The 23,000-nt window shown below is 39.6% G+C and overlaps 1 protein-coding gene across 5 annotated transcripts in view; it reads right to left on the bottom strand.

Moving 5' to 3' along the window:
• The window catches only part of Daam1 (dishevelled associated activator of morphogenesis 1), a 174,927-nt gene that overhangs the window by 115,690 nt on the left and 36,237 nt on the right, over positions 1-23,000 (bottom strand). For 4 of the 5 annotated variants that reach the window (XM_013521989.1, XM_013521990.1, XM_013521991.1 and 1 more), the window contains one exon: positions 5,082-5,217. The exons of the other annotated variant lie outside the window; for it this stretch is intronic. The gene's annotated coding sequence lies outside the window, so the exon portion shown is untranslated. The remainder of the gene's footprint in view (positions 1-5,081; positions 5,218-23,000) is intronic. 5 annotated transcript variants of the gene reach the window in all.

Raw genomic sequence — 23,000 nt, 5'->3', positions numbered from 1 at the left:
AGGGGAAGGGAGGGGAAGGGAAAGGAAAGGAGGGGAAGGGAGGGGAGGGGAGGGGACAGAGGAAAAAGAAAGAAGAAGGGAAGCAAGAAAGGGAGGGAAGGAGGGAGGAAGGGTGGGCAGGACTAGAGACCGGGCAGATGACCCAGGAAACCCTAACTCCTCATAGACAACCCAATAACAAGTGGATGGGAAAGTCAATCCGTCGACCTCACAGGAGGACAATCTGACGATCTCTCTTTTAATGCACTGGCCCTTGCATCCACATCTATGAATTCTCAGATTCTGTATCTAAGAAGCTAACCTACAGATATATTCATACATAGGCACAGAGATGTATGAATAAGGAAGATCACTACTATCTTATCATAGAAAAAGGGCTCATGATTTGTAACAGAGAATCATCTAAGTGTGCCTCAGTACAGTACTGTCCTGCAGTAAACTCTGGACGCCCATGCCCCATTACCAAGGTGGTACCCAGTACCACAGAACTTAGAATCCCTAGTATGGGGCCCAGTCACGGGTACTGTTCCATGCTCCACTGGTGAGTCTGATGCACATTCAGGTTTGGGAACTAGTGCTTAAAAACCCTACACCCAGGGGTTACAGAGGGGGCTGGGGATTTAGCTCAGCGGCACAGTGCCTTCCTGGCAAGCACAAGGTCGTGAGTTCAATTCCCGGTACCGGGAAAAAACCGGAAAAAAAAAAAACAAACAAAAAAAACCAAAAACAAACAAACAAAAAAAAAAAACCAGGGGTTACAGAGAATGTCTGAAGTCCATGGGTCCTGACACGGGAACATCTAATATGTTCAGAGAAAAAAGACAGATTGATAGAAGTCAAGTAACACAACAATACATATATATACCACCATTTATGTTAAGGCTGAAAACAAACTATATTTGTAGCAATACACGTATTTTTTAGATATTCAACTGTCCCAAACCCTTTTTTATGTGTGTGTACACACAGACATCATTCTAGAACTGCTCAAAGTAGCAACAATTAAAATAGTTAAAATATTTACCCAAGTGCTTCGCAAATGGAAAATGCCCAATAAATGGTGACTATTACTTCCCTATGTGTCTGAGTTTGTCTCTGCAAAGGCTATAGAAAGTTTAAAGTGACTAAGGAATTTTCCCAAGTGCCTGATGCAGGTGTGTGTAAACTACCAAAACTAGACAGTAAGCATTCTCAACAGCCTCATTAACACTCTATATACCTGAATAACTCATTAACTATTACGTTGTCCCCTTTACAACTTGCCTAAAACTTAATGCTTCACTATTATTAACATGTTGATATCTAGATCCATTACAGTGGTCCATTTAAAAGCTTATCTGTCACTCAACAAAGCTAAAAACTCCAAAGTAATGTTAGATACAATCTTGATGAAATTGAAATGGGAGAATCTGCACAAGATTCTAGACACTAGTTATATGGATGATAATGTAACGAACTTTTTTCTGGTGGTACTGAAGATGGAACCCAGCAGCACTCTACCACTAAGCAATGTCCTCAGCTGTCTTTTGGGGGTGTGTGTGTGTGTGTTTAAACTGAGATAAGGTCTTACTAAGTTGGTCAGGCAGGGCTTGAACTTATGATCCTCCTGCCTCAGTCTCCCTTACTGCTAAAATTACATGCATGCACCAGCATCCTTAGCTATGCAATAAACTTTTAAACAATGTTTTCTTTTGAATTTTGCATACCCCAACAGGCAATTTATGGAGAATATCTGGCTGACAAAAGTCAATGCTGAAAGTTCTTCAAATGGCCCCAGGTCTAGTGAAAAGAGAACATGGCAAATTCTATTACAATATTATTTTTCCTTTTGAGTCTTTTTCTGTTTTAGTTCTATTATAGATCAAAATCCTGAGAGCACAAGCTTCTAGAAAAAGAAGAGCAAGTTGAGCCCAAAACTCTTAATAGAGAGGAAATTATAAAAATTAGAGCAGAAATCAATGCAATTGAGACTAAAAAACAATACAAAGAATCAATGAATCAATGAATCTAAGAGTTGGTTCTTTGAAAGATTAAATAAAATGGACAAACCCTTAGCCAACCTTATCAAAAAGAGTCACATCCATGAAATTAGAAATGAAAAGGATAAAAATCACAACAAATTCTCCAGAAATCGAAAAGACCATTAATATTCATGTTGAGAACCTGTATTCTAATAAGATAGAAAAACAGAACAAATGGGCAGATTCCTAGATACCTATGAATTACCAAAGTTGAATCAAGACGATATAAAGATACTAAATAACCTGATATCAGTCAATGAAACTGAAGATATAATTAAAACTTACCAACAAAGAAAATCCCATGTCCTGGTGGATTCACTGTTGAATTCTACAAGATATTTCGAGATATAATGCCACTAATGAAAATACCACATAAGTTTGAAGCAGATAGTCTTTATGTCAATCTGATAAAGGCCATCTATGACAAAACAGCCAACATCATACTAAATGCTCAAAAACTGAAAGCTAAAATCACACTAAATCTCACTAAAATCAGTAACAAGATAAGGATGTTCCTATCACCACTCTTATTCAATATAGTTCTGGAAACATTAGCCATAGTAATTAGACAAGAGAGAAAAAGAAAAAAAGAAATAAGGAGAGAAAAGAGGTTAAATTATCATTATTTGTGGATGACATGATACTCTACACAGAAGATCCCAAAAACTCCACCAAAAGACTTGTAGACTTAATAGCCAAATGCAGTAGCACAGCTGGATACAGAATCAACACTCAAAAACATCAATAGCCTTTCCATAAACAAAGAGTAAACTTACTGAGAGAGAAGTTAGGGAAACCACACCTTTCACAGTAGCATTAAAAAAAAGTACTCAGTAATCCACAAAGGAAGTAAAAGATCTTTACATTGAAAACTACAGTACTTTGAAAAAGGAGAGCAAAGAGGTTATCAGAAAGTGGAAGGATGTCCCTCGTTCTTGGGTAGAAAAAACCAATATAGTGAAAATGGCCATACTTCCAAAATTGCTATACAGACTCAATGCAATCCCAATCAGAATACCAACAGTATTCCTCACAGAACTACAGAAAACAATCCTAAAATTCATTTGGAACCAGAAGTGACCAAGAACAGCATAGGCATTTCTGGGCAACAAAGGTAAGGCAGGGGGCACTACAAGCCCAGACCAAATTATACTACAAAGCGATGGTGATAAAAACACTATGATACTGGCAAAAATAAACAGACCTGAGGATCAGTGGCATAGCCTAGAAGATGCAGAAACAACTCCAAACACATTCAGCCACCTTATCTTTGACAAGAAAGCCTCTTCAATAAATGATGCTGGAAAAACTGGCTTTCCACATGCCGAAGACTAAAACTAAACCCATGCCTCTCACTATCTACTAAATTAAGTCAAAATGGATTGAAGTTCTAAATGTTAAAACAAAAACACTAGGCCAGGCTTGGTGGCATACACCTGTAATCCCAGCACGTGGGAGGCTGTGAGTTTGAGGCCAACCTGGGCTACAAAGTGAGTTCAAGTCCAGCCTAAACTGCATAGTAAAACCCTGACTCAAAAAGGAAGAAAATAAATAAATAAATAAATACATATATATTAAATTAAAATAAAACAGAAACACTAAATTTGTTAGAAGATAGAATAGGGAGAACTCTTGAAGATATAAGTATAAACAAACACTTTTTGAACAAAACCCCAATCACACAGGAAATATCACTAAGAATGAACAACTGGAAGCTCATCTTATTAAAAAGGTTTTACATGGCAAAAGAAATCACCAACAGAGTGAAGAGATGACCCACAGAGCAGGAAAAATTTTTTGCCAGCTGTTCCTCAGACAAAGGACTAATATCTCAAATATATAAAGAACTCAAAAAAGTCAGACCCACTAAATTTAAAGATCTAATCCAAAATGAACATGTGAAGTGAATAGATACATCACAAATGAAGTAGAAATGGCAAACAAATATATGAAAAATGTTCAACATCACTGGTAACTAAAACAATGCTGAGATTCCATCTCACCCCAGAAAGAATGGCTATAATCAGGAAATGCATCAATAACAAATGCTGGAGGAGCTGTGGAGAGAAAGGAACTCTTCTATATTGTTGGAGGGAGTGTAGACTAGTGCAACCACTGTGAAAATCAGGTGGAAATTCCTCAAAAACCTAAAATTGGAGGTTCCATTTGACACAACTATTCCCCTTCTTCGTATCTCCCTGAAAGAATTAAAAGCATCATACCACAATTGTGTATGTACATCTATGTTTACAGCAGCACAATTTCTAATAGCTAAATCTTGAAAATAGCCCAAATGCCCATCAACTGATGAACGGATAAAAAAGAAGTGGTTCTGTTATACAATGGAGTACTACTCTGCCATAAAGAAGGATAAACTTGAGACATCTGTAGATAAATGGATGCACCCTGAGACCATACTCATAAGTGAAATAAATGAGACACACATGTTCAAATATTGAGTGGTTTCTCTGGTATGAGAAACTGAAAGTGTATGTAATATCTATTATGCATGTTGGTGCATAATAGGTAAAAGATAAGCATAATAGAGACTGCACAATAGATATGAATAATAATATTATGAAATGCATAATAGGTATTGTGAAATAGGAAGAAAATGTTCAAATGGTAAAGGGAACAAGGGGGAAACAAGGGAGTGGAGAGGGGAAAGGAAGGAAGGGAAAAGGAAAAAGGATAGAAAGAAAAAATGGAAACAAAGCTTTCATAAATAAGGCAAGAAAGAGGGGTTGAAGGTAGGAGACGGAAAGGAGAACAAAAGAAGAATCATGATATATCATGTAGAGCTACAAATTCCATATGATGAATGTTATTATGTATATCTACAATGTACTGATAAAATTAATTTTAAAAAAATCCTGAGAGCATCACAAATATACCCCAGAATAAGGGGCTTCAGTATGCTCCTTCATGAATGTCGTGTTTTTAAGATGCAACAGAATTAAAATATACATTTTTATAGAAATGAATTCAGTGCAATTTTCAAAACTTCATTTTCAGATATTTTTTAAAAAGTATATCTAATTCACATTAAATCCTACTTACTTGGCAACTGAATGTTTGGCTGCAGCAACTTTAAAGTTGACTTCCAGCAATATTCTCCAGTACATGCTCCTGAAGTTCTATCTTTAGTGAGTGAAATGTACGAGATCTTCTTTATCAGTCAGGAAGAGTCACCACACTGTCCAGAGAACAAAATGAAAATGACAATCATATGAATTTATAAGGGGTAAGAGATAGTGCCTTAGTTACTTTCTCATTGCCGAGACACAATACCTGATACCTGTAACTCTAAGGAGGACAGGTTTATTCTGCTTCACAGTTTGTAGCAGTTTTAGTCCACAGCCAGCTGGCGCCATGGCAAGGTAACATGGCAAAGGAGGTTTGCTCATGTCCTGGCAGCAGGATATAGACAGACAGATGAAGGAAGAAGGAGATAGACCCTTCTAGGCCACACCCCCAGTGACCCACTTCCTCCAAGGAAGTTTCACCTCTCCAATCACATTTAGCTATAAGCATGTCAGTGGATTTATCCACACTGATGAGTATCACACCCCATGATCCAATCATTTCCAAAAGCCCCACGTATGAGTGCATGAGGCTTTGGGGGACATCTAGACATAAATCATAACAGCTGGTCTTACACAATGGTCTTATCAAGGAATTTCAAGAAATTTTGTTCTGAATGTTGGTAATAGCTCTCTGAGATAAGAATAATTACTTCTGGCTATGCCTTTCAATTCAAATATTCCCTGAAGACACTTAAAAAGGAAATCAATTGTTTGGAGAACTACAAAATGATTAGCAGCCCCAGTGAGATAAAGTCTCCATCATTTTGGAAGAAAATGTCCACTGAAAAAAAGCAATGCATTTTTATGCAATTGTAACAAACTACTAGAATATAACTATGCATAGCTCAGAGGTCAGTGATCACATCTGAATGCCAGTATCAGTCAACAGGATGGGACCCTCAAGCTTTGGGGAAATGCTTAAGGCAGGACAACTCTGTCCTGATTGTTAATGTTGATGTTAATGTCTTTCTTGTCTGAATTCCAAGTGACTTCCAGAAATTCCAGATGACCTAGGAAGAACTATGTACTGATGCAATTTCCAAACATGAGGAAGCCACACAAAGGCGGAGTCTTGAGAAAGTAAAAACCTGAAGGATCTGTAAACAACAAAGGTTGTTTTCCTATTAATATGCATTTCAAAACTACCTTCCCTGTACAAAACACTGTAAAAATAATGCCTAGACTTTGAGAGTGGTGTAAGGGCAAAGGCAAGCTACGTGAGCTAGTGCGCATGCTCCAAGAGTATATGTGCCAGTGGATCAATCGATGACTAACTCTCTTCATTGAAGAAAAAAAAAAAAAAAAAATCAATGAAAATAAAAATAACAGCAACTACAAAAAGAAGCATTTTTCTCCTTAGTGATTCCACTCCAAAGTTATCCATAGAGCTAAACAAATAATTGTGACACTACAAGAGCTAAACAGGAGGTTAAGAAAAAATCTTTGTTGCATTTTAATTCCCGACTGAGGCCCAGGTCGAAACCTAAACAAAATAAAAAGTCTTTCCACAGTCATCAAAAACAAAAAGAAAAAGAAGCTGATGTTATTCAGCGTATCCTCTCCACCCAACTCTGTAATTTTCTAAATAATCAGGTGTGAATACTAATTGCTTATTGGTTAATTCAAGAAGATTAGACACAAAAGAGACTCTCTTAAAGAACTTGTTCTAAACAAAGTAACACAAAAAGCCCTGGTTTAAGTTATTATTCCTACTCCTTTACCATGCTGGCAGATTTGACTGAGGTTAATATTCTGAGTTCTGAGGAACATTATTAAGCAGCCAAAAGCTAAATATGGGAGCCTTCAAGACAGGGCAGATTAAATGATTCAGGGTACCTCCATAGAGTAAAATGCTCTACAGTCATTAAAAACAATGGTATATACATACTGTGAATATGTATACTTTTGATCTGTCAATTATACCTTAATTTTTAAAAGTGAGACATATATTAAGAGGTCTAACTCAAAAGTACAAGTTGCATAATACACATGGTACACCATAAATGTAAAATGGATACACTTGCTCACATACAAAGAAATTATCTAACAAGCGATACCAAAACCCATTAAGACTGGCTCCTAGACAATGAAACAGAAATTGGAAAAACGACACTTGCTTCCAGCTTAGTCCCTTATGTTCTATTTTTTCTTTTAAACATGGGCTTATATTATATTTTTTTCTCCTCAATTATCTATTTCTGACAAGTTAGAATGGTTTTACTAATATTCATCCATTCTTTTAAAAAGTTAAATAACATTCAAGCACACTGCAAACTACAAAACATTTCTGAAAATAACTTCAAAAGACACATAGATTATGTCATGGATTTGAAGATTAAATATTGTTCAGATGTCAATAGTACCCAAGGCGGTCTACAGATTCAATAGAAGCCCTACTAAAATCCCAATGACATTTTTACTAAAATAGAAAAATCTACCCTAAAAGTCATTTAGAATCTCATAGGACTCTGAACAGCTAATCTGGAAAAAGAATGAAGTCTGAGGTCCTACATTTCCCAATTTCAAAATGTAGTATGAAGTAAAATACTCAAAACAGTATGGTACTGGCATTAAGACTGACATAGAAACCAATAAATAAAATAAAATAAAGTAGTCTGAAATAAATGCCCACATACACGATCAAATGATCATTGACAAGGAAGCCAAGACAACATGGTGGAGAAAAAGAGTCTCTTCAACAAATGGCACTGAGAAAACTGAGTATCTACATTCAAAAGTTGGACCCTTATCTTACACCAGACACAAAATTTAATTCAAAATAGAAATAACACCTAAAGTAAGACCTAAAGTGGAAGAAAACTTGGGGGAAAAGCTTCATGACATTAGATTTGATGATGATTTTTTTTTTGGATATGACAGCAAAAGTACAGACAACAAAAGCAAAAATCAGTAGCAGCTGCTACTGTTCTATTTCTTTGTTTGTTTCTCATTTACAACTCTCTTTGAAATAAAATTTTAAAAAATAAATAAATAAATTGAAGGGAAAAAAAAAAAAAGCAAAAATCAGCAAGTGGACCACATCAAACTTAAAAGCTTAAAGTGCATCAGTCAACAGAGTATAAAAGGAATCTTCTAGATTCCACTCTTGTAGAATAGGAGAAAATACTTACAAAAATATGGTAAGGGATAAATACCCAAAACTCCTACAACTTAACAACAAAAATACAGTAACCCAATTTTGAAAATGGGCAAAATAGTTGAATAGGTATTTCACCAAAGAAGGCATACAAATGGTCAATATTATATAAAAAGATGCTCAACACCACTTATTACAGTAAAGCAGACAAAACATAATAAAATAATACTTCGCATTCATGAATATGGCTGATAGCAAAATAAAATAGAGAATAATGAGTATTGATGAAGATGTGGAGAAACAGAAAACCCTGTACAGGTGGCAAACTGTAACATGGTATAACCATGGAAAACAGTATGGTGGCTCCTAAAAACAGAATCGCAAAATAATCCAACAACCCTGCTTCAGGGACCCATCCAGTGGAATTAAACTCGCAACCTCAGAGAGACATTTACATACCCATGACCCATGTGCATGGCAGCATTATCTACAACAGCCAAGAGGCGGGAGCAACTCAAATGGTACTCAGATGACAGACAAGCAGAATGTGACCTGTCCACACAAAGGAGTAATATTCAGCCTTAAAGCAGAGATCCTGCTACATGTCACAACATGGGTAAACTTTGAGTGCGGTCACACAAGTCATTCACAAAAAAACACACTGTGTGATTTCATCTATATGCGGTATCTAAAGTACCCAAATTCACAGAAACAAAGCACAATGGTGATTACTAGGAACTGGAAGAAGGGGGATTACAGGGGTTTTTTGTTGTTGTTAAATGGGAAAAGAGTTTCAGTTTTACAAGATAATGAAAAGTTAGAAATCAGTTTCACAATGATGGAAATGTACTTAATACTACTGAAGTGAACATAAAATATGAAGGTGATAAACTTAAAAACTGAGTAACTCGTTTATGAACCTTCCTCAGTGTGCTGGCACTTTTAACATGCTTTACATCCATTCATTATCTCAATTAATCCAAGAGATAAACAATGAGTCAAGTGTTTCATTTTGTCCTTCTGCAGTCAATGAACACGTGTGCTCTCACTGTGGTTTCCAGAATTTCTACAATTTCTCATTTCACTACGCACAAGCCTACAATTGTTAGTCCTCAAAATGAAAATGATCTGCTCAAATAGACAACACTAATACAAGCAATGACCTTCTTCCTTTAAACTGGAGTTAGTCTACAATGGGAGGTGGGGAAAGAGTTCCAAACACTCACTGAAGACAACTCTGCATATCAGTGTCACCTGAACTCATCCCTAGAGCCACAGAATGTGTAGTTGCTCACTTTTACCCAAATTGCTGCTCATTTTCACTAAATTGTATAATTTAGAATGTCCTTAAGCCACTGTATTTTTTTTTGCTACAAAAGTAAATATGATTCTCTGTATCTTTAGAATATCCACTGCCCAGGTGGCACACTCCGGACTATTACATGAAAGATTAGAAGTATCTAACTAAAGAATTTCTTGTTATATATTACAAAGCTTGATCCAACAGAAATGAATTTAATTAGTAATCTCAAGGCTTTGCCTCCTAAAGTCTAATGCTGAAGCTAATTTAATAGCAATACAGTATACTGTATCCTGTAACATTCAGCGCTTCTGACCCAAACTTAAATATGCACACAAATACAGTAATGGAAAGTATAAATTATAAAAGGGCACCAAATGGAAACATTACAGCTTATAATAAAAGATACAGGCAAACATCAGTGACTAGTCTTTTTTTTTTTTTGGTTTTTCTCTGGTACCGGGAACCGAACTCACGACCTTGCGCTTGCCAGGCAGGTGCTTTTGCCGCTGAGCTAAATCCCCAGCCCCAGTGACTAGTCTTTAAAGGATACAAATATTAGCCAGGTGTGGTGGAGCACGCCTGTAATCCTAGCACTCAGCTGACACAGGAGGATCAGCAGGAGTTTTGAGGGCAGCTTGGGCTACATAGTGAGTTCAAGGCTACCCTGAACTACATAGTGAGACCCTGTCTCAAGTGCCCTCAAAAAAGAGTATTAATGCCAAAATAAAAGGTGGTACACCATTAAGACAGCTCAAAATAAAAAAGTAAATTAGGTTCTGCATTTCAAAGAAGCATTCAATCCACTTGAAGACATGATAGAAAAACAATTCTTAATTTCTCCATTTTTTTTTTTTTTTGGTACTGGGAATCGAACTCAGGCCCTTGCACTTGCCAGGCAGGCGCTGTACCGTTGAGCTATACCCTGAGCCCTCTCCATTAATTATTGCATGATTTCTACACACATGCCATCACCTTTCCCCTGGACTCCCTATCCTTTTCCTCCACTGAAATCATCAGTTACCTTACAGGTGTCAGTTTCTAGGACAATCTGTTTTCATTAGGTCTCCCTCCAGTCAGCCGCAGGAAAGAGAACAGTGACACATATTCCTGCTAATCTGGCCAGCCTTTCTGGCTACTCCTCTTGTGAGCATGCCCTACCTCACAGGGTAGTGCCACAAATCCAGTCCGTTTCTGGGAAACATGCTGGCTAATGACTGCGCTTGCTCAAACTGGAAACGCAACCAGACAGCTTAACCCCACGCACACGTGTGTGTGCACACACCCATCAAACTGCTTTTCTTCTCACAGGAATATTCACAGGGAGGCAAGACTCAAACCCTACCCACACACATTCAAATCTCAGTTTTATAATTCTGATAATCTGTACATTTCTATTAATTCATGCAAGGACCTAATAAGCACTCTCACTCACTCCTCTGATCAGTCTTGGTAAATACGGAGAAATGAAACCGATGTGGACTTTGCCTTCACAGAGCGGACAGTTAATTCACAGCCACACAAACCCTTGGCTTCCCAAGCCACCTCAATAGACACCATCTGGCTTTGTGAGAACAGAGACAGTGTGTGAGTGTACGTTTGTGGGAGTGTCAGCCTTTCTCCTCAACTTCAACATTCCACTTGCTTCAAATAGCACTTCAGTGACTTCCAGCACTTGCCAGTGACTTCCAGGTTCCCTTAACTACAGAACACCCAGGAGCAGCAGAAGAGGAAAGAAATGGGAGGTTCCAGTGATTCCTGGGAAACAGGATTATGGAGGTACCTGTGATGCCAACGTGTGGGATTCCAAACAAGGACTAGATTTCCATGTCCATCCACGAAGGATGAACTGCTCTGGAAACTGCCTCCGGCTATGAAAGATGGGCAAAATATATGAAACAGCTACGTTTGGTCAGTGGATAAAAGTAACACAGGACAGCCCTGACTTACACCTGTAGATCCTGGGAGAAGAGAAACCAAAAGGGCCTTACTGAGTTGAGGGGTCAACAACGAAAGTTCAGGGAGAGTAAGGGAACTACAGGTCTGCAAATCTGCAAAGAAGACCCTCAAATCACAGGGCATATAATGATCTGTACACGGATAGACACAGACACACACAGGTCCTTGTAATACAGAGAACATAGGGAAGAGTCACCCAAAGAGTGCCACACGAGACACTCCATCCCCTATATTCAGACTGTTCTAGAAAAAACAGCTCCAAAAGGACCACAGTGATCCCAAATAACTTAACTGTGTACATTAATCATGTTCCAGAACAAGGTCCAAGGCTCTTTAAAGGAACTTCAAGTGGACAGAAAATGATCAGATTGAAACCTGGAACTCCACAAAGCACAAAAACTGCCAGAATAGCCAATCTATAGGTAAGTACCCAATCAGACACCGCCTAGTTTCCCTAGCCATGGAGCTTGGAATGTGATGACACTAACACAGTCAGAAGGTCAGGACTGAAGTAGTCCCCAACTCTCCTCCTGACTACCCTCCAGCCTTGGTCAGTCTCTTTAAGCTCTCTGAGCTACCACATCATCAAAATAATACTATCCCTTGAACCATCATCACGTTATACAATGAAAATCAAAGTGTGGAGGAAGATTCACTCACTCATCCAGCAGATACATACCGAGGAGCTTCTGTATATACTTCCGGCTCTTGTATGTCTGGACCTCAGTTTCTTCATCTGTAAAGTGAAAGCATTAACAGTACCTAGCCCACAGCTCTTAAGAGCTTGTTGTTGTTGCTATTAATGCTGTTATTGCTAGGTATATAATGATGAAAAATACCAATTGCATTCTTCAGAGAATTATACTTGAGATGTGTAATAAAGAAAACAAAGCTTTGGGGATAAAATGCTAAAACTGCACCAGAGAAAGTGTGGGTTAGGTAGAAAAAAAGAATACTAGCCTAAAGAGAAACCTAGGTCTTAAATCTTCCTCTCCTTCCTGAGAAGTACTGTGGCATGGGTTAAGTTCTTTTTCTTGTTTGAGCCTCAGTTTATCCAGAGGCAGGATGGTGCCGGGGACGTGGCTCAGCAGCACAGCACCTGCATGGCAAGTGTGAGGCCCTGAATTTGAGTCCAAGTACCAAAAAAAAAAAAAAAAGCCATAATGATAACCTTCAAAGTCATTTTCCATTTCTAATGTCTGATGAAGTCAGGCAGTAAACCCATTTTGGAAGCATCTTGTTCCTGCCTTTATTTGTGCAGTTTAATCCTCATGGTCTCCATATACTAGGAAACAAGTGGTGTTGAGCCAGGCATGGTGGCCTATGCCTGTAATTCCAGCACTCGGGAGGCTGAGGCAGAAGGATTGTTGCAAGTTCGAGGCCAGCCTGGGCTACAAAGTGAGCTCAAGCCCAGCCTGAACTGCATAGTGAGACCATGTCTCAAAAAGACAGAAAAAAAAAAAAAAAAAAAAAAAGAAATAAGTGGTTTTGAATGGGTGGAAAAGAGTCTGTGATCGAAGAAAGCAAGGAAAAATAACTGTAGATCTAGGATTAGTAATGAAAAGTTCATACATTCCCTCCAAATCTAGAATAAAGGCCACCCAATTTATGCCTCTGAAAATGTGGGATGGATGGCTCATGTTTTTCTGCCAATTGCTGAGTAAACTATCATTCTGATCTTTGAGGAGCTAAATAATGCAATCAGAGGAAGCAGGGAAGATTCTCCTCTGGTTCCAGTATTTGAGTTGGCACTTATGATCAGAGTTAGCAAGGGTTACAACTGGTAGCTGTCAACTATGAACACAAAAACCCACCAAATTAACTGGCTCAAACCTTACGAAACACAGATCATTTTGCCAAGTCTCAAAAGCCAATGTTTTCCTTTTTGTTGAATTTCATTCAAAAAAGAGGTCCCAATGGAAGACAGGGGAAATGTTTGAACATGGAGAGCATCTATGGCTGATGTTCCAGAAACAGTTGAGAAAGACTTACAAAATTACCAACATTTTGCAGGACATGCCAAAAAGAGTTTGCAGAATCTCATAGTTTAAAAAAAACTACTAATTTTGTTGGAGAGAACATACTGTGCAATACTTCCGTACATACAAAATGCCATACCCAATTTCAAGAAGTACACCATGGGCCTCTGCTCAAGAACCTCTTGTTTAAAGTAATATACAACAAAAGTACACTGAAAGGTCCTCAATAGGTATGTGTATGTGTGTGTGTGTACAGAAACACACAGTAAGTTTAAAAGTCAGGTGTATCTACTTTGGGGATATCTGATCACTAACTCTGATGAACATGTCTCTTAACTATTTGTCTACCTCACAGGAGTTCCTCTAGGAATTACTCCATTTCCTTGTCCATTAGTCTAATGGGGAGGTCAATGAGATGTACCCTGCCTCTCCATCCACACAGATGGGCAAATGGGTTTGGTTCTGCCAACTGAGACACTCCTCCCCTAGATAAGTGACATATCTGGAAAAAACAAACAACACTAAGAACAGAGGTCTTTATGTGAATGGATGCTGCAGGTGATAGGGCTGATCTCTTTTTCCTGGAATCACTAGACATAAGGACCACAGTACGCAAATTTATAAGGGCTGTTTTTCCCATCATGTTAGAAACTGCCCAAAAATGAAGCCAGATAAAGATAAAAGCAGAAATGAGAGATGAGACAAGGGGATGAAAAGATAAGGAAGCTTTAATGACATTTAACTACCAGACCTACCTGACTCAAGTCATGTGTCCCCTGAATTCCCCATGTATACAATTCAGTGAGCTTTTTTCCCCACCTTAGGCCAATTTAAGTTGGCTTTCTGTCCCCTAAACATTTAAAAAAAAAACCCCTTATTCATGCTGTGCTTGAATAAATGATATGAGAACTAATACTTGTGAGTATGCCCCAAATGTCAGAGACCATGCGGGGCATTCAAAATATGTCATATCAGCTCATTTTTATAGGCAAGCTGGGAAGTAGATATCATAGTCTTAAGTCTACCAGTGACTGACTCCTTGAAGCCAAGAAATAACACAAATTCTGGTATAGATGGTACAGACAGCAGTGAAAAGATAAAGAAAAGTTACTACAGTATAGCATCACCACCACTGCTAATTATGGAGCTTTTAGAAATAATACAACTCAGAGACATAGTCAAAAACAGGTCTCAATCTCAAATTTTAGCCATTCATTTCTAACTCTGTCACCAGAAATAGAGTTTGGGGGAGATAAACCAGGTAGCAAGGTTAGGACTACAAGAAAGGCATGGAGGGTAAAGCATACAGCAGGCAAAACGGGAAAATTTTCAAGAACCTGAGAATTTTACTAGCAAATTCGCAAAAGAAAGTGACATGGAAAGCATCAAATTAGTTGAAGAAAATAAGAAACTGAAATGAGTTAGGGTGTAATGAAAAATTAGGGTGTAAAAATTTAATGTTCTGCTCCTGGCATAAAATTCATTAGTTATATTTTCTCTTTTCCCATCTAGAAAAGAACTATTTTTTTTTTTTTTTTTGTAGGATTTGAGCACGACACATAGACATAGAGACCCCTATTTGGGTGATAGCCACCTGTCCTAACTATAGGTTGGATTGCTTATTTTATATATATATATATAGAGAGAGAGAGAGAGAGGGAGAGAGAGAGAGAGAGGGAGCGAGAGAGAGAGCGTGCCATTAAAATGTGTGTTAAAAGCAAAGGGCATCACCCAATTTCATAAGAGTGTAACAGTATAATCCCTTCAGAAGTAATTTATAGGTTTCTAGTCCTTTGTATAAACAGCATCATGTAATTTTCCCAGCAAATCTGAAAGCAGGAGAGGCAGGGGAAATCAGGGACAGTTTTTATTTCTAATTTACAGATGAGTAACTACCTTTGAGCATTTATGTGGCACAAGTCACACACTTGAAACAGCAGAGCAGGCAGGATTTGAATTCAGGTATTTTTGTTTTGTTTTCTCCCCAATACATTGGGCACTGCCAGCCAGCCTATCCTAGAATCACCTAACAAAGGATAGCCTGAGGTTCTTTCCCTTAAAGCCTCTGATGGAAAAAACATCACTTAAATGTGTTCGAAACAGATGATCATCACGTGTCATCAACATTCAATGCTTTGGAGAGTGACGCCTGATATTTCCAGGTGTCTACAGCAGCAAAAACCACTCAAACAAAGATGTTCTAGTGGATAACTAGGGCAGTAGGTTCACTCAGTTCTCTGTTCATCCAAACACTGAGTGAGCAACTGTATGTCAGAGGTTATGTGGGAAGGGTTAAAAATACCAAATCAAGTCAGCCATGTTCTGTGCCTGCTGAAGTCACATAGAGAAAAGGGAGAGGCCAGCATGCAGATGATCACAATGCTATGTGAACACAGGAAGGACAAGCCAGACCGGGAGACCGAAATGGTGGACAGCAACAAAAGAAATCACACTCGGCTGCAATCATTACAGAGCTAAGGGCCTATGAAGGAAGAGATGCTTGAATACAGCAACACTTCACAGTAATGGACAGTAGGCCATAAAGGAGGTATTACGTGCTGTAAGAGTTCAGAGGACAAAAAGGGCACTGAGATTAGGATGCTCTCAGAAGTTTTGAAAAAAATAACAATATGGAGCTTTAGAGAACAGTCAGATCTGGGAGAAGCGGAAGGGAAAGACTGAAAAGCTACAATGGCCAGCTCCCTGCTCCCTGTAGAGACACATCCTGAGAAACTTTGGCTTCTGGTTGGTTCTGCATAGCTAGAGAACCCCCTTGGAACATCCTCCTATTCACAAGGTCACAAAGACATCTCCTTAAAAAAATCAGAAACTCATGGAAGATGGACACCTGAGATACTCACCTCACTAGGACCTGAGTCCTGGCATTAACATGAATCATTTGGGCCTACACCATCTCTACATGGCCTGCATACACAATGATGAAAGCATATCAATAAACAAACACCTTACTCCTCAGAGTTCTCATTTCTATCATCACGAGTCATCTAAACTGGTCCAGTAAGTTGTGAGTAGATTACCTAAAAGCACGCTAATACCATCCAAAGAATATATGGGCTTCATTCATTCTCCCACTTTTAGCAAAGCTTAAGCCAGACTGCTCAACCGCAAATTACCACACAGTACAAATGGGTTTTGAGAGACCTTACTCATCTTATAGACACAGAGGTTATGAGAAATTAAATGACTTCCTCAAGGTCATACACTAATTTGAAGGTACAGCAGTTAAATAAGATTCAAGAAGTGATTCCAAATAAATTCTTGATAACTGAGAACTCTACCTTGGGAAATAAAATCTCAAAATCCCATATAAATGTGTTTTTTGCCATAATAAAAAAAAAGTTGGTAGTAAGGGGGGGGTTGTACACGTTTCTGATTTATGACATTTCAAACATTGTGTAGAATTGTGTCAAGATATTTACAACCCAACTCTAATTGCTTAGTAAAAATGATCGACTGATTATATTTTCTTTAACCCTTTCACAGCTGAAGAAGTAGAAACCCAACTCCAAAGGTAAACTACTTGGCATATCATCTGTGAATGTGGATCTTCCAAATATCTGAGAAAGCTTACCTGAGACTCTTCCCATGGCCAGCACATTCCTGCTTCTGGGGGTTTGGAGACACAGTAGTGCCCCCTGGAGACAATGCCCCTGCAGGTACAATACGTTTCACAAACTCAAGTTAAAAGTATGTTCATGGCATATAGGTTTTCTCGAGTTTATTCTTCCTTTAGAGGAAAAAATACAGAAAGTGCTCCATGATCCCTGATCCTTCTATTTTCTAAATTTACGGCTTCCATAAGTTATTCCACATTAGCCTAAACTAAATCCTAGACTCGGTTAGCTGGGCCAGGTGTGTGGTCAAAAAAAAATTTACAACTTTAAATTGTTAGAAATATCTCTTGTAGCACTTCCCACAACGCTCTCCTCTAGCTGAACAGTGACAGAAAAACCAGTGAACGAAGCCTCAAATTAACAAAGCAACTCTTGAGATCCCACACCCATTCTAACCTCCAAACTGTTCAGGTTAAAACTGACTACACTACAGGTAAGCACACTATACAGCCTATGGGCCAATAATCTAGCCCTAACCCTTTCCAGACCATAAAAAACTGTGTCAGTATATTTCATTGGATCCGAACCAGGCTCATGTGTACATAGTTGTGGTGGTCAACTTGTAACACCTAGCTGAACTGAATCAGCATTGTGCTGGGGATGGGAGGCCCACCTGAGGGTTGTTGGCAACATAAAAAGAATTGGAGAAGAAGAGATGCTGTTAGAGAGCTGTTGGTCCTCCTGGAGGGGCCCATGATGCTGGCTTTCCTGATTAACTCAACTGTTCTCATCCTTGGAGGAGCTCAGGACCTTGTTGTTACTGAGAATGGCTACAGTTTACTTTGGGGGAGCTCTGGTCCTGATGGTGCACTTGTTCAACCTCCTGGAGAAGGCTGTAGTGCTGACTTTCCTGATATAGACTCGGCTATTCTCATTGTTGGAGAAGCTCAAGACTTCACTGTCACTAAGAATGGCTGTGGTACCTTTCAGGGGAGCTCTGGTTCTTACTTTGAGCGTTGCTTCCTGGCTCCAGTGCAGATCCCTCAGCCTGCTAGCCCAGATCTTTCATCCTGCTGGCACAGACTTCCTAGCTTCCACCCATGACCTTTGGGCCTTCCCAGCACAGATCTGTGAAACAGGACTGCGTGAGACATTCTGTGGGCTCCTGGCCTCCAACTAGACTCATGGAGGGCACTGTCACAGGCTCTAGGTCTTCAGCTGGATTCATGCAGGACATTTCCGTGGGATCCAGGCCCTCACCTGGATTCTGTGGTCTTTAGTGTGTATACAGATTTCCTGTACTCTCATTGTATATGATTCTTTGGGTGACTACTATAAAATAATTCTATAAATTATGTGTACAGTATTGTTCCCCTTGTAAACCCTGACTACAATAGTCTATAGCTTCTTGCTCAGTAGTTGCCACAGGGATCTTTTGGCCCAGTGCCTAAAACATGTACTAGTTGGTGGCTTACAGAAAAAGTCTGTAGATCCTGGCTCTACACTAAGTTTATTTTTTTTGTTTTTTTTTTTTTTTTGGTTTTTCTCTGGTACCGGGAATCGAACTAACGACCTTGTGCTTGTCAGGCAGGTACCTTGTCACTGAGCTAAATCCCCAGCCCTACACTAAGTTTATAAAACAAGAGAAGACTAAGGAAGTTTCAAAACCACTCATAAATAAATTCATCCACACATTGAAAAGGCATATATTGAACAACTTTGGGTACCATTCTAACTGGTGCTCACAATGAACCAGACAAGTTGAAGTCCCTTTATCACAGAGGTCATAGTGTAGTAAAAGGACACAGACAAGCAGAATGACTTTAATTTCTAATAGGGCAAGATAGTTAGAGAGAGGGGTCAGGGATTATGGAGGGGTAGTGATCCCTTAGAAGACGCCAAGTCATAATGAAGACAACATCTGGGAAGATGCCAGTGGAAATGGTTTGGGGATGAAGAGAAGCTAGCCGTGCAAAAATCTAAAGACAGATTGTTCCAGCCAGAGAGCAAAGGCTTGAGGGGAGGAAAATGCTAGGCATGCTTCAAACGAAAGCAGCAAATGTACCTGAAGTATGGAGAATGAAGGAAAGAGGAGCAAGGCAAGGTCTGAGGCACTGGCAAGAGCCAGACCATATGTGATAAGGAATGAGCTAGTCCTTGGTTATTAAAAGACCAGTACCAAATGGAAAACTAACATTCTGCTACAACTTCCTCCTTCTGACCTGCTGAAAAGTACCTGAAGTTTCAAATGCCCACCAGCTCAAGAGGGAACACTCTGTTAGAGACACTTTCTGGTAAAGAGGTAGTAACTCCTCTCCTACTCGCTAAAAAAGTGAGTTCCTTTCTCAATGCAAAGATATAAAGTGACCATTTAAAATGATTTTTTTAGAAAAAGAAAGAGAATTTCCTGTTATCAAGCATAATTAAGGCTATTTTCCTAGGTCTGCTAGGCTTTTCACTCAGTGAAGTCTGTCTCAGCTCCACCTCTGGGCCCCTGCTGTGCACACATTCCACCAAACTTTCAAAGCAGCCAGCTGGTTGGGATGAAAGACAGGATCCTCTGAAACCTACAGTGGCACCCCAGGGCTCAGCTGCCATGTCAAAGTAAATGGAGAACTGTTTCAAGGTAAAGCATTTCAACATGTTGGTGACTAGCCATCAAACCTCCTTTGTTAATACTCTTTTTAGAAGGTTTATAAATCTCAAAAGACAACTTTCTATTTTTAGAATCAAGAATAAACGAAGTCAAGGGTGTTCTGAAGAAAAGTCAAGTCAGAAGTGCTCTGAAAAAAACCAAGACTCTTGGTCAACAGTCAAATTTAGGAAGGGGCTTTCATTACACTGAACACCACCTGGGTCTGCAGAACAAGCCACCCTAATGGTGAACAATGCCTGGTGGCAGGTATGGGCTTATAACCAGATTCACAGGCGAAGAAAGACAATGTTGAAAACTATGCTGAAATGCAAAGCGCTCAGCAACAACACTGCTGCAGAAATCCAATGCACAGCTTCCCAAGAGAACCAGTTTCCTCCCCTATAAAGTGGAGATAAAACAGTACTAACCCTCAGGCTGAAGACAGTCTGCTAAGTGATCAGTAAGCAGTATATTTAGCAAATGTGCCTACCACTTTACTGTTTCATCTCAGTGAATCGTCATTAAATCACCTGCCAGGGGCCCACCTTCAAATACTGTCACTCTGGGACCCAGGTTTCAACACACATTCAGTCCACTGCACGGTCCAGCAACACACCTTCTTAGACCACACAGTGTTAACTGACACAACAGTAACAGCGCAGGATGTCCTGTAGGGCACGTATTGAGTTCTAATGGGCTACTTTAAATTCTGGTCCAAGCCTATGATCTGCTTTTTCTTACTGACACTACTTTATAGCAAGAAGCTGAATCTCATAGATGAAGTATATTGCTCAAGGTTGCACAGCTCATACATGTGAGCCCCGGCTGGTTAGCCACACTCCAAGCCAGCAGACCAGTCTCCTGTAAAACAAGAATAAAGCTGTTTTTAAATGTGGCTTTATTAATCACCAGATGGCTGGGTACTCCAGGAACACAGGACTTTCATTCCCTACCAGCAACAATATGGTGCTCAGTACCCCACGGTTCCCTCGAGCCCTACTATTCTCAACGTCAGCGCTAGAGGTCATGCGCTTTTTTCCATCATTTTTGCTTGCACTTTGCTTTTCTATTTATGAGAATTAAAAGTAAAGCATGTGTTCATAACAGAAGTGGAGGTTGATATATAGCTCAGGGGGAGAACTCATGCTTAGACTTACGTGAGGCCCTGGGGTCAATCTCTGGCATCACAAAGGACTATATAAGCTGGTGTGCCATGTGTTAATTATCTTCATTTAATTATTCCACATTGGATCCATGCCCATAAATGTATATAATTACAATTTTTTTCACATAAAATATTAATTTCTATGTGAGAAATACAAGACAAATGTGCCACCTATTTGAAGAAAAATGGGAGACACGAGGGAGTGGAAATCCTCACGTGTTTAGTTACATTTGGGGCAGAGCGCTGACCTTGGCCTGCTCGGTTATATCACCTGCGCACCAGAAACCTCTGAATTTGGCCTGATAAAACCTCTATATCATTTTAGCTCACAAAGGATATGCTGACAGCAAGTGTATAGTTGCTCAACAAAGAAAACGTAATTCTGACAGCAAAGATGATGGAAGGAATCTCATGTGGGTTAGAATAATGCTTCTTAAATTCACATAACTTATAAGTTGCCAGTGAATTTAATTAATGCCTGTTTGATTTTTTTTTAAGTGTTCAATTTGCTTGGATAGAAAAAACCCAGGCCCAGAAAGAGGACTGGTGCTATAGTGTGGCACACGCTCCACCGCCTCCTGGGCGGGGGGTCCCCTGTGAGAAGGCCATTAAGCGGCACTGTTTGTTCCACCAGTCACACTGTTCTGTGCTGTCCCTGTCAGATGTCCAGATGACAAAGGCCACCAGGAATTCAGCTTTTCTGTGGTCACCTGAGGGGACTCAGGGTCAGGCTACAGTAAGATGTCTACCCAATTCCTCCTTTTTAATGAAGGGGTCATGAAATAATAGATCTGTCATGTGGTTTGCTTCACCCCATCACAGATGAATTTCCAGCTGCAAAGGAAGGAGGGTTGATAGTGGCCCTCAAATGTAAAAACAAGGCAGTTCGTGCTGGTGGGTTAAAGCGCCTTAAATTCATTTGGTCTTATCATTGTTCCATTACTTCAAACACTCTACTATTAAAATGGGTGGTGGTGGAGAAAAACTTATTTTGCACTCATATAAACCCAATGAACTGCTATTTATAGGCAGAAAAACAGCATGGCTGCTGGTCAGCTAGGAAGCCACTGGCCAGAGCCAGGCATCACAGAAGGGCTCTAGGGGCTGGCGAGGAGCAGAAACTGATCTGTAGGTGAGGCTCAACCCCTTCAGCTTAGTTCCAACCAAGACTCATAACTGGGCAGGTCTTACACAACCAGTTTCTTCTCACTGGGTTTTTAGAACTCGGAAACGCACTGTTGAGCATCTCTCAGTAGACAAAGGAATGGAGAAATCTTTCCACGGGACTGACTTCCAGAATGAGAGGAGAATAAATAGAGAAAAGGTCAGGAAAGATTACAAGCAAATGTGGCTCCTTCTTTAATATACTTTGCATATTTTTTATTCTTGGACTTATCCTAACCCCTCTTTTAAGGGCCACGCGAAGCAAGTTTCTAAATCAAGGGTATTATAAGCTTTTAAAGATATCACTATGCCATGAAGACAAATTAGTAAACAGACAATGCTGCATTATGCAGGGTGACACCTACGATCAGAGGCTAGCTAACATGATGAAGAGCTCAGGGCCACAGAGAAACAACTTGCCAAAGTCAAAAGCTAACACACACTCTGGCTTCAGGCGGATCTCCTCCAAATGGAAGGGAAAACAAACTGCAAAAAAGCATTATCTGCTCATTAAGGACCAGGAGTGGCTTTAGTAACTTTTACTCACTGATGTGTCCAGCTGGGCAAAAGGCATACACTGAAACACCCTGAGAGGAATCTTTAGGGCCAGCCCAGTCCGTGTGTCCTTTAAACAATGTTAAAACACTGCCTCAACTGAGCTCCTGCCCTGGCCCCAACAGACCAGACAAACCAAATGGAGTTGCTCATGCCAGTTCCCACACAGTCAAACTGAACCTCTAAGGAAGCAGAGCGATCTCCCAGAAGACCAGTTTTTCCTGAAAATAGGAAAGTATACCTGAGTCAGTACAACAAGGAAGTCTCCGCTTTAACCCTTCCAGAAAAGGAGCCTGATGTCAATTACGATGTCAGTCTATTTTCTATTGTTCTGGTTCCTTACTCCATCTTATAAACCCCTCTGTTCTGCTGCTGCCCAGTGGAACTATCATTCTCCAGGGCAGAATGGGAGCTGCTCCACTCATGAACTGTAAAGTAAAGCTTGGGTCTACACATTTGTTGCA

The sequence above is a fragment of the Chinchilla lanigera genome, unplaced genomic scaffold (assembly GCF_000276665.1).
Source record: "Chinchilla lanigera isolate Chin_1 unplaced genomic scaffold, ChiLan1.0 scaffold00065, whole genome shotgun sequence".
Taxonomy (NCBI): domain Eukaryota; kingdom Metazoa; phylum Chordata; class Mammalia; order Rodentia; family Chinchillidae; genus Chinchilla; species Chinchilla lanigera.
The sequence above is the reverse complement of the archived record's forward strand: the minus strand, read 5'-3'. Positions and strand labels throughout refer to the sequence as shown.